This window comes from Solanum dulcamara, chromosome 1 (genome assembly GCF_947179165.1).
Source record: "Solanum dulcamara chromosome 1, daSolDulc1.2, whole genome shotgun sequence".
Taxonomy (NCBI): domain Eukaryota; kingdom Viridiplantae; phylum Streptophyta; class Magnoliopsida; order Solanales; family Solanaceae; genus Solanum; species Solanum dulcamara.
In genome coordinates this window covers 80,789,859-80,803,682 of record NC_077237.1, presented here as the reverse complement: position 1 = coordinate 80,803,682, position 13,824 = coordinate 80,789,859, and positions in this window count along the sequence as shown.

The window sequence follows — 13,824 nt, the reverse complement described above, 5'->3', positions numbered from 1 at the left end:
ACTTTTCTTTTGGATGGTCTAGTCACCAAGCCTAACTTTCGTGTCAACCTCCTGAGGTGTCTCACTGAACTTGCACTCTAAGTATTCTGTCTTGGTCCTACTCAGCTTAAACCCTTTAGACTCCAAGGTTTGTCTCCAATCCTCCAGCTTAGCGTTAACTCCGCTACGAGTCTCATCGATCAAGACTATGTCGTCCGCGAAAAGCATACACCATGGCACCTCACCCTGAATTTGTCGCGTCAATCCATCCATCACCAAGGCAAATAAAACAGACTAAGAGTTGATCCTTGATGCAACCCCATCACAACTGGGAAATGCTCTGAGTCGCCTCCGACTGTCCTTACCCTGGTTTTGTCCTCCTCATACATGTCCTTGATCACCCTAATGTATGCCGCAGGTACACCTTTAGCCTCCAAACATCTCCATAGTATCTCTCGTGGCACTTTATCGTAGGTCTTTTCTAGGTCGATGAATACCATATGCAAGTCCCTTTTCCTCTCCCTATACTGCTCCACCAGTCTCCTCATAAGATGGATGGCTTCTGTAGTTGAGCGTTCCGGCATAAATTCGAACTGGTTCTCTGAAATAGACACGCCTCTCCTTACCCTCATCTCCACCACTCTTTTGCACACTTTCATCGTATGGCTTAGAACGACAACTTCAAATATTAATAATTATTTTTAAAATAATATATATACTGTTTTTTGGTGCTTTGATTATACTATTGTTTGGAACGCTTCCGTTATCTACTTTCCTACTTTTAATATTCTTGTCTGACCTTTTTTCTTATGTTTCTATTGAGCCGAGGGTCTTTCGGAAACAGCCGTCCTACATTGGTAGGAGTCAGGTCTGCGTACACTTTACCCTCCCCAGACCCCACGATGTGGGATTACACTGGGTTGTTATTGTATTTATATATGTTTAATGTATTTCTTAATATAAATTTATTGTTTAAGAAAAAATTTATTAAATTGGATCGAAATCGTATTCGGACTTTTAGGTCCATCATGGTGTCTTGTTACGTTTTCATAGGTATACCTAATTCTTTCATTTTTCTTTGTTAGTGTGTTTATTTCAATAGTACAAACTCTTTACTAGCTTGAATAATTCAAATACTATGTTAAAAATAATTTTTTTATTTCTTTATCTTACCCAAATTACTTAAAATCTAGAAAAAAAAATTATACTTTGTCTATCTCAATTTATATGATATTTTTTTGAATTTTGATAATTAAAATTTTTATTTAATTGTGAATTCGTATATAAAATTTTAAAATTTTTAAATATAAATTTATATATTCAAAATTATATTACAAATACTATAAGTTATACTTCAATAATTAATAATTTAAAAATTTTAAATGACCATAGTTAAAAGACCATTCACAATATGTAAGTAGCAGGCCAAACATATACACGATTTTTAAAATTTATTCTTAAATTTTATTTTAACATTTTAACTTAATTTTGTTTTATTTTAATCTTTTAACTCTATTTTTGATGTATCATTTAAACATGAAATGTTGCTTAGATAGATTGATGAGATTACTCATTTTTAAAAGTGTGTGAGATATTTTTTTAATTTTAAACTTCCCCCCTTATTTATTTTCTCTATCTTCTCTTCATCCCTATTTATTCCTTCATCTACTTTATTCATCCATCTACACCTTTTCCATTTAACTCTCTTTAGGCCAAATACATATCTTTCAAGTGAAACAATGTCTCAAAAAATCATAGACAAAAAAAATCAGGTCGACATAGTAAGTGTAAATTATGATTTAATATTATATTACTGTCTTTTCGAAAAATAATCAAAATTCTTAAACTATGTTAAATTAAACAAAACTGCAAATCGATGGACTTACCAGTAGACACCAACGATCAAAGTTCCTTTCCAAAAACGACAAAAACAACCTTAACTTTCAAATGTAGCACAAAATACGAAATTAGAAGAAAAAAAAAGCCACAAAATATGGTTTTTAGTCTTCAAATAATGGTCGAGCCATTGATAATTGAGGTTCATCTCTTGAGAGCGGAGATTTGTGAACGATTGTTGGGTTAAATTATAGGTTAGAGACTTAGGGTTGTTTTGGAGAAATAACTACGAGAGTGTATTTTGGAGAAATAGTTATGAGAGTTTCTTTTTTACCCCTGTTAGAGTTGGGTTACCCGAATACAACAACAACCCAGCGAAATCCCACAACGTGGGTCTGAGGAGGGTTAAGTGTACGCAGACCTTACTCCTATCAAAGTAGGACGGTTGTTTCCGAAAAGTTGGGTTACCTAATGACATGAAGAAAATAAAATATGTGACTTTATTTAATTGAATGTTTTTATCATTTCTTATATTTATAATACACGCGTTGAAAACTTAGTGTAACGATTTATCTCCGTCGTTAGGGATAGGCCAATGGGAAGGAATATGGGCTAGAAAACTTCGGGTAGTAACTTCGAAAAATTGGAACCTAGGCCAGACTTTGACTAATTCTGAGTCAGGTGAGGTCTAGGGTGACCCTGTGATAGGTTGGGGATCGAATATGCAATATGATTAAATTAGCTGATAGCCAAAATAATACAGAGGCTTTACGGCTTTACGAAATCGCATTTGAACTCTCGAAATTGGATTTGGTGAGAAGGGTATGATTTAAGACGCCATGGGTTGAGGGTGTGTTGTGAAATGAGAGTTTGGAGCTCAAGTTCCGAGCTCTCTGTTTCCGTGCAACTCGCTAGAGCAGAAATAATCCCGTTAGAGCGAGGCCGCCAAAGCAGGATGGTCCCGCTGTGGCCGGACAAAATGGGATTTAAGTCTGAAAAAACCCCAAAATGATTTATTTCATTCCCACTTTATTCTTAAAAGATCAGAAGTGACCTAAGGCAATTTTCAACTAGTTTCCACCCCAATTTGTGCCAAAGGTAAGTAATTTATTCCCTAAACTTGTAAATTGATTGATATAACCATAATCTATGGTGGGTGATCCTCGAGGGAGAGTTTCAACTTGAAGCTAACGGTGAAAACTAGCCCTAGAAAAGGGGTTAGGATCATGGTTTTGGCCTAGTATGGGAATTGTGTTATAATTCATATTAATTAGGTCATTTTGTTGATCTTTTGTATGTATTTACTGTTTTAAGACCAAGAACAGGCTGAACGAACTTGGAAGGGGAAAGCTCCTGCACTTTAGAACTGTCAAAGCTTGACTTTGAGGTAGGTGATGACTTTGTTTATCGTACATAATTCATGTACTTGCTAAATTACTCCATTGTATGCATATATGTATATGAATAGTGAAGCATGCTATGAATTATGTGAAATGATCACTTACTGGCCTAACTTATGATGAACGTGTTCTTGGTGACATAATGGTTGAATATTGATTGTATTTGTGGCTGATTTGTATGTTTGGATTGAGTATCACGTTTCGATATATTTTTGGATAGAGTGTCGCATATCGACACGTAATTGGATCAGGAGTCATGTTCCGATACAAACTTTAGATCGGGTGTCACGTTTCGATGCATAAATAAGTGTTTGCGGGTCTCATGAGAGGACCCTTATGTGAAATTGCATGATATTAAGATTGATGAACTGTGATCTTGCTGAGTACTGATTGAGATGAAAATGGTTAAGTTTATTTTGTATATATATGCTTACTATGTTGGGTTTACTCGTCCATGACTCGCTTACTGGCTAACTATTTGATCCTATCAGTACACTGTTGATTTTGTTTACCGATACTACACTTGCTTTGTCTTTATTGAATACATGGCATATTCAGTCGGCTGCGAAGAGAACTCGCATAGAAGATAGATAGTTATTCGAGTTCAAGCGTGAGCCATTTCTTTCAGGCTGCCGTGAACTCTCCTTATCCTAGTTCTTCTTCCGGGACTTGGATTTTTAAACATAGGTTTACTTTTAATGATTTTTTTGGGGATTGCTTTCCTTTTCTTAGACTTGATGGTTGCTAGAGTTTTGGTACGATGACTTTCAGTTCCTACGTATTTTCCGCATGTTTTGGGTTGTTGACTAGACTTTGTTGAGTTTATGGGGACTCAGCCTTATTTCTTTAAATTAAGCTGCTTTCGCATCTTTACACTTCTTATATCTCGTGAATGTTGATAGTTGGACTATATTAATAGTTCTCCCATAGGAGGATTAGCGTGGGTGTCAGTCATGTTGGGTCGGGATCGTGACACTTAGATTATACTGCGTAAAAAAATTATTTAAAAATGGTACATGTGAAATGGACTTAAAGGGTTAAAATAACATAAGATTGAGTTATTGTGCCAAAATAAAATTTAGGAACAAGTTAAAAAGATTGTGTATGTGTTTAGCCTTAGTAGTTACGTTCAGCAATAATTACACCTTGTTTGGTGGTTGTTACCCGTTGTATTATGTTATATTGTTAGTTTACATATAATATTTGTTTTGATTGTTACTTAAATTTTATTGTATCATTTCATTAAATATATTGTTAGATAACGATGAAAAGTCTTATTTCATACAATGAATGATTAATTTGGTGGATCGTTGTTATCCTTTACCCTACATTTTCATAGTAGTTTTATCATGTACCCTACTTTTCACGTAGGTTTATTATTCAAATTCTTGATGTGTGACAATATGTAATGACTAAAAATAATACAATCTATCCAAACGTTGCATTCATTAAAACAATATAGTACAATACAATACAACACAATACAATATAATACGATGCATTATGAAATAATACGTAACAACCGTCCAAACTGAGTGTTGTGGTGTCTCCAAAGGACTCGGAGTTTGGCTACCTTCCTCCATATGCATACCTAAAGATTTGTGAGTGGAGTAAGTTTAGTGTAGTCAACCAGGGGCGGAGCTAGAGTATGGGTTGCGGGTTGGATCGAATTCAACAGTTTTAGTTCAAATTATATATTTTGTCTTAAAAATCTTATTGAAATGCACAAATTATTATTAGAACCCAGTAATTTGAAAGATTAGAATTAAAAATCCATGGATTTCAAATCTTGATTTTGCTTCAGTAGTCAACAAAAGACTCACCTCTCTAACATTGATGTTAATTTGTTGAGGCTGCAAATCATATTACTAAGCAATTTTTAAACCATGTAACATAATCAAAAAATAAATAAATATATATATATATATATATATATATATATATATATATATATATATATGTGTGTGTGTGTGTGTGTGTCATTAGCTGTGAAAGTACGAAAAGTAAAATCTACATCCAATGGCCCATAAAATTTTTAAATGTACACCTCATATCAAGCATATTGGAATTTCTTTCAAGAGGATGCCATTTTATATAGATTGGAACAACATTTCATTTGAAAACACTACATACACAAGGTACCAATATTCCAAAAGACATTGCTAGATAGAGGAAAAGAGGTTGTGGAAAGGGACTGTTCCTTTCTTTCCATATGTGCCACAATTAGTAAGCAACAAAGATATAAGTCTATAACAACAACACCCAATGTAATCCCACGAACTAGGGTATGGAGAGGGTAGGATGTACGCAAACATTATCGTTACCTTAAAGGTAGAGGTTATTTCCAATAGACTCTCGGCTCATTAAAAACAATCCAAAGTAGTATAGGGAGAAATAACGTAAATGAAGATGGTCATGGCAAAATACTACATACAACCTGACATATTATCCTAAACAATAATCATAACAAGCTACATCATTAATGATCAAAGTGTACAAATAAATAAATAAAAACCAACAACACCAACAACAAAAAACCCAAAAAATCTCACTAGGTGGTCTGGAAAGGGTAGGGTGTACGCAAACAACACTCAACTAATTAACTAATCACTTATCATAATATGTGTCATTCATAACTTTTTGTCTAAAGTCATGTCATCGATAAGCTGAAGTTGCGTTATCTATATGAATGAAAATAAGGTTATTTCAATTTTCACAACCAATTGAAAGATTTGGAAGAGCCATGATTCCATTTTGTTGAAGTATGAAGTAACTTAAAACAAAGAGTTAATTGTGAAAAGAACATTATTAGACCGTCCCAAATATTTTAACCTTGCTTGATAGAATATTGAGGAATATAGCAAGACTCAGATTAAGCAACAAATATTAGTAGGTAGATCAAAATATAGTCTAGAAAAGTTCCAACTATAAATAAATGACTTCAACCTACATTATGAGTTGTGTGAGTTACAATATACTACTAACTTTTAGAGAACAAAAATCACAAGTAATCAATTTCTAGTTTATAAAATTTTAAAAAATATATTATTTAAAGAATTTAAAATTTAAAAAAGATATTCTAAAATAATAATATGAAATTTCACCAAAATATAATTTTTCTTTATTAAATATTTATTTTAGTTTTAAATATTTATAATTTTAAAAAATAATCACTACTAAAAATAAAATGAGAAAAAATAGTTTATCATTAAAATAATAAATAATTTGAAATAATTAATTTTAGAAATTATGATAATTAATTTGATACGAAAGGTATACTCTTAGAAACTATAGAAACAACTCAATAATTATTTCGAACAACATGTCCTCTCAACAAATAAGAATTCGCAACGTGTATGTATAAAAATATTCCTATGAGTCCATGACATGCATGAGTGAAAAATTCCATAAGTAGGCCCACCAAAATGTGAGAGATTTAAATCAAAAGAAAGAAAAAATTAAAGAAGATTTAAATCTGGAAGATGGTTGATCCACGTATGTAGAATTTAATATAGATTTTGTTATAAAAAAATTAGATTTGAAAACACAATTTAAGGAATATACTTATGCCTAAAATTAAGAAGTATTTTAACTAAAATATTTTATTTATGATTTTTTCAAGATTAAGAATACGGTAGAATTGGAATTTTATTTTTGTGAAAGAGATATGAAAATAATTTTCAACAAGAGTACTTAATCGTGAAAAGAACATTGTTAGACAATCTCCAAATAGTTTGATTTGGCTTGATCGATTATTAGGAATATAGCAGGATTCAATTAAACAATGAATATTATTAGGAAAATCAAAATTTGTACACAGAAGTCTCAATTATAAATGAAAAGAGTTAATCGCGCAAAGTGTTGAGTTTAATTGATAGATTGAATGGAAAATAGAGGGAAAAAGAAGTGGAGGGAAAAATGAGTTGTACTCTCTTGTTTTATGAAATAAGCATTTGTCCCACATATGTGGTGGAAAGAAACGGTATCTTACTTAAAAGTAGAAGCACTCCTTTATGTTGCTAAAGGGTCAAGAAGAGGGTCTCCCCTTGCGCCGTTGTCGTCGCTCGGCTCGAATTCGGTCAAATGATCTGATTGATTGATAATTTTTTTGGACCAAATTTCCTTTAATTTTAATTAATTATTATTTAATTAATTGAAAATCCTGACCCGTAACCTGACTTCTTTCTTTCCCGGATTAATTTAAAACATTTCCTTTCAAAAGATTGCAATCTTTTCTGAAAAGTTGCAAACCTTTTCCAACAGACGAAATTTTCCGAAAGGTTGCAAACTTTTCTGAAAAAGTTGCAAACCTTTTTCCAAAAATATTATATATTTTTGTTGATCTTCAGAATTGACTACGATTTTTTTTCCTGATAATCATCTTCTTCTTCTTTCTGCACTTCTTTAAAAAAACAGTGTGATATACTGCCTTCGAGTGGTTCGCAGTCACCTTAATTTGTTGTACCGCTATTTTGGTGAGTAAATCGTTCTATCTTGGGAGAAAAGATTCCAAAAACCTCGGGTACATTGAGGGGGATAATTTCCTTAAGGACACACTGTGCATTCAATGTGCTCGATTTTTGTTCTTACATAATTTTTCAGATATTGTTCTTATTTTAAGTTTCTGTCCAGTTTCTATCTTTTATTTCTAAAAATTATAGTTACAGTTTCAACGTTTTACAATACAGATTACTAACACAAAGAACATTGTTAGACGTAATATGATCTGACTTACGAATATTGAGAATAAAGAGGGACTTAATTAAGCAGCGAATATTAATAGGAATCCCAAAACATAGTATAGAATACCCTCAATTAAAAATAAATGACTTCAAGCTTACATTATTAGTTGTGTGAGTCACCATACAAATTATTGGGGCGGGGCGGGGGGGGGGGGTCACAAATCAATTTTTAGTTTATATAATTGAAAATTAATTAATTATTTTAATATCACAAAAGAAATTCTAGAATATAATATATGAAATTTCACTAATAGAATTTAAAATTTTGAAAAGGTTAACTATTTTTTCAAAATAAAATGTTGAAATGGCTAGTGCACGTCATTTATTTTAGTTTTCTCCCAAGCTTGGTCAAAAAACATTAGAAAATTGAACCGACAATTTTCCTTTACTTTAATGTTTATGTTTATGTTAATAGTAATAATAATGGAGTATTTAATAAATCTCAGAAAAAGGCATTAGGTTCTATAACTTCTACCGAAAACTATATAAAACACACAATAGCTATTTTGCTTAATACATAAATAGTTTCTCAAATTTACCAGCGAATTTTGTTTAAATACTCTAATTATAATTTATTTTAATTAAATATCTAAACACGTGATAAAGTATTCATATCAAATACTTAGAAGAAATCATGTAACAAAGGAGATTCTTACTTATAATTAAACATTTGAATTATTTTTTGTACGTGATCTCAAATAATCATTGAATAGATAAGTTAACCACTTATCTTTAATTATACACATCATGCTCAATCGGAACATGTCCCAGGTTTTATGCTTGAGATTGATTTGTGTATTTAAATAGTGTGGCATATTTGAAGAAACTTATATACGTAATGAATATTTCAGAACATGCGTAAAATATTTTTTTCAAATTTGAATAAAAAATATTTTATTATGTGTTTAGATATTCTATCAAACAAATTATAATTCTGTGTCTAAATGAAATATATTGATAAATTTAAGCAGATATCGATGTAGTATAAGCCTGATTATTTTGAACAATATGTCCTCTCAACAAATAAGAATTCGAAACGTGTATGTATATAAGAATATTCCTATGAGTCCATGACATGCATGATTTCATGAAAAAAAATGCCTCACAAATGTGAGAAATTTAAATCAAGAGAAAAGAATTTTTTTAGAAGATTTAAATCTGGAAGATGGTTGATCCACGTGTGTACTTAATTAGGTCAAAACATATACTCTATATATTCAAGTGTGGACACGTCGATTAAAAAATTATTGACCAAAAAACAAGAGATATTTTGATTAAGGTACTCTTAATTGTGTTTTTCTTTTCTTTTTAAATTGAAATAATTATCATCAAATTTGCACAAATTTAGGAATGTGTTACAAGTAAATTTGAGGGGAGAAAATTAAATAACTTCTTGGTTTTGTAAAGTATCAATTATTTTGGACTAATTATTAGAGGCTAAAATATCAATTATTTTGAATTAGAGGGAATATTATTTTGTAATATAAGATCAAGCTGTTTGTTGTTAAATCATCGTATATAACTCGCTTTTAGTATTTATTATCAAAATATCTATCAGATATTTCTGTCATGCAGATTTCATGCTTGTTGACCATCAATTATTGGATCCTCGTGCATATTCACATCTTCTTTTATTTGATCCGCCTTGGACAACTCTTCCGCTTGTTAGCTCTTTATTTGAATCTTTCAAGTTAAAGGTACATCAATAAAAATTTACGTATATTTAAATATTTATATTAGACTAATTAATGGAAGATATGTATTATTTTGTACATATTTATCATTACTTAATTATAGTTAAGCGGTGTATATTTGTAATATGGTCAATTTAACTCTTAACTATCAGAATTAAATTATTTAATTTGGTAAAAAATTAACCGTATATTAATATTTTTACCATAATTAGTCTCGTTATGCTTTTATTCGTGGTGAATGTCAAATTATTCATGCTTTTAATTTTGTTTCCATGTACCTCTTTATTTTTCCTATTTTTTGTTTTTTCAATCCCATTTTCTGCTCCTTTACTTATAGATATTGCATTTACATTGTCCATTATTATCTTTAGATTATTAAAAGTTTGAGCTATGATTTGAAACTTTTTTATGTGTTATTGTGTTATTATAAAAAAAAAATAATGAAATAGTTCATGTTTAGATGGTCAATTTTTTTCAATTTGAAGCCCAAAATTAAAAATGTTCATTAAGATCTAATCGAACAAAATCAAACCATAATTGATAGAAAAAAGTAACTAAATCGGATCAAATTTTAGAATATTGAAGACCGAAAAAGCTAATCAAGATTTTATCCTCATTAACTCAAAAGTTTCTCTTCGAGTAAGATCCACATTTAACAATACCTTAAAATTATATAGCTTTAAAAATGAAGAGCAGGGTTCATTATTTTTAACCAATGATATATTTTGGCGTGAAAAGGCTAATCCATAACATCGCAAAAAAAATGAGGTTTGACCTTGCTTGTTGTCACTAGTCAACGACCTTCCCTAACTCCTTTTTTTTAGTTTCTCACTCAGTGTTCGGAGCTTGCATTGAAATCCTGACTAAATCTGAATTGCGCATTGCAAAACCTATTCGGAGGGTTATCTCTCTCAACGAAATTTTCTCCATATCCAAAATTCGAACCTGAAATTTCTGATTAAGAATACAACAGTCCCGATTTCTCCAACTCCCTCGGTCACATCAACTTATGGCGTGTTTTCCCCACTCTCTCAATTTCCTCTCCAACTATAAGCTTAATTTAGCAATATTTTTTCCATGATGAAGTATACGAGCACTACCAATATGTTTAAAAAAAATAAAAATCTTCGTGCCTTTAATTGAGTGGTTCACTAAAGTATGATATTTTAGAGAGATGCATTGATCACCTACTTTTCAATGAGTCAGCTATTTTTTTTTTAGTTTTTATTTTTATTTTTTATATTTACAACTTTAGTCTTGATCTTTTATAAATTATAATAGGAATAATAATATTTTTGATCCCTCAATTATTGATAAAATCTAATTTTAGCTCTAATTGTATATATGACTAAGCATATTTGACCAACTAAAATGCATTTTTTTCTTAGTTTCTTTATATAATAGATATACTATATTTGAATTATTTATGAAATTATATTACCTTCAAAATATAAAGTAACAATACAAACATAACAAATGGATAATTAAAAGGTGTAATTTTTAGCAACTCAGTAAACTTGTGAAGATTCACAGGAAGAGGAATCAAAATGTATATTTAAATTAATTGAAGATTATACGTACTTAATCAGATATAACAAGAACTAACATCATAATTTACCAATAACAAGAAGTTGCTATGTACAATATTTGATGTTGACATGATAAAGAAACTACTTAATTTTTTTTTAAAAGTCCCCACTTTGAAGAAATAGTTAGCATATTTGGATCTTTGATGTGAGAATTTCTTTTGTAAATATATCTACCAGATTTACAACTTGGCCAAGTTGTACAACAAAAAATTCCTCTTAGTTTGCATATGTTTCCTTATTTGCAATGTTTTAGCTAGCGTTTTGCCCTAAGTTTACAAATATTCTTGGCAAGTAATTTTTGGGTGAAGTTTTGGTGAAACTTCATCATGCATTTGGCCATAAATTTTTTCAAGAATATTTGACTCTTTTAAAATATATTATTTTATACCCGTAAGTTCTAAAAATTATTTTAAATACACATAAATTTGTGTTATTATTTTATAATGAACATGATCCGTTAAAAAAAACCTTATAACATAATTGATAACAATCAACAACAATAAAATAACAATATGAGCAAGAACAATACATTAATCGAATTAAAAATAAATTATTTTTTTTCCAATTTTGTCACTCAAACTATTCTTTTCCGAAGGAAGTAATAACAAGCTATTCTTTTATAAAATCTTCCCACATAACGAACAATCTCTTCTCGACAATAAATGATGCGTTTTTATAAAATATAAAAGTTTGGGGTGATTTTTAAATTTTTAAAATTTCTCAAGTTTCCAAGTTCCTAAATTCTAAATTTTTTTCTAGAACTTGAGATATTTGTCAAATATATTTGCCAAGTAATGACAAATTATATGATCAAATACTAATTCTCAAAATTTTTAAATTTTTTTCCCAAAAACTATTTGGAGCCAAATGACACCTTACTACTGTATATTTTGTATTTTGGTTCTCAAAGTGCATTGCTTCCTCTTACATGTTTGAAAACTTCATTTTTGTTGTACTCATAAATTTCTATAAAATGGGATTGAGTTTACAAAATAGAGAATAGTTTTATATATTTCCTTTCTTTAATTCATTTCCTAAGCACACCATGTGTTTATGTTTGATCCAAAAACATTTTCTCCCGAAAAATAATTTTTTCAAAATTGAGAAAAATAACTTTTCATGATGTTTCAAGTTCATATCCCTAGACCATCCCCATCCCCCAAACACCTTCTCCTCACCCTTTCCACTCTCATTATATATATTTTACTGGATTATATATAAATATCCTGAAAAATTACTGAATTTCCAAAAATAATCAGTACTCAATTTCCATAACTTTGACAGTATTCAATGTTCTCACTTGAATTATTGGCACATGAATATTTAATTAGTTTAAAGCATGCTTAAAGATGCTTACACTCAAAACAAGATACACAAGGCTCCTTGATCATTCTGTTTAACCTGAGGTTGACAGCTTCCTGATTCCCCAAAATATCTCTTAGACAACTCCTGCCACTAATACATTTTATATTCAATGACTCATCCAATTAAATAATTTTTAATTTCACTTCTTCAGGTTTTTGTCCTACTAATTTCTCGTAAATTTAAGTTGTTTTACCCTATTATAAGGAAGAAACAAAGTTCATTTTCACTTGGGGATTCACAAAAAGAAAACAAAGCTTGTTTTCTTCTTCTATTCTGTTGTAGAAAATAAAATAAACTTCTTATATTCTTGATTATTGTTTTTATAAATTACTAAACAACAATAATAACATATCCAACATAATTCCACAAGTTGGAGTTAAGAGAGTGGAGTGTACGCAAATCTAACTTTTACCTCGTGGAGGTAGAGAAGGTGTTACTGGAAGACTCAACTCAAATGCAGCAAAACAAAATATTTATAAAAAAGGAAATACGTCAGTGAAGAAAACTTGTCAATTAATAAGGAAAGTAGTACAAATCATTCAGAAAAAAGAACAATAACAACAGTGAAATAATGCAGTAACTGAAACACAATAGACAACGAATGAAATCAGATATCGAAAGCAAGAAATTACATATATAAAGCTAATACTACGACAACACGGTGCTCCCAAACTCCCATCAAGTTAATCCCGCCAAAAAGTGAGTCAAAATTCAACTACCTACTAACCTTCGTCTATCTTAATCTTCGTGTTCTCCATACCATCCTATCTAATGTCATGTTCTCGATCGGTAAGTTGAAGTTGCGCCATGTCATATCTAATTACCTCTCTCTAATATTTTTTTAACCTACCACTACCTTTTCCCATACCCCTATATTCAACCTCTCACACTTATTTACTCGACATATGCATACACCTTTCCTCTTCACACGTCCAATTCATTCCAATCTCGCTTCTCTCGTCTTGTACACCACAAAAGTCATTGCCATATTATTTCAAATATTTTTATTTTAATATTATCTCTCGTAGTATGTAAACACATTTATAAGTTCTTAAACAATTGCAAAAACAATATTATGAATACTACAATTATATTATTTATATATATAAAAGCAAGACGGGTGAGTTTGTTCCTTTTTGGCGAATAGAGGGTGAGATATGTGATCAATTTTTTTTTTCTCTAGATATAACTTTTGTTTCAACTAAATTATTTTTTCTTG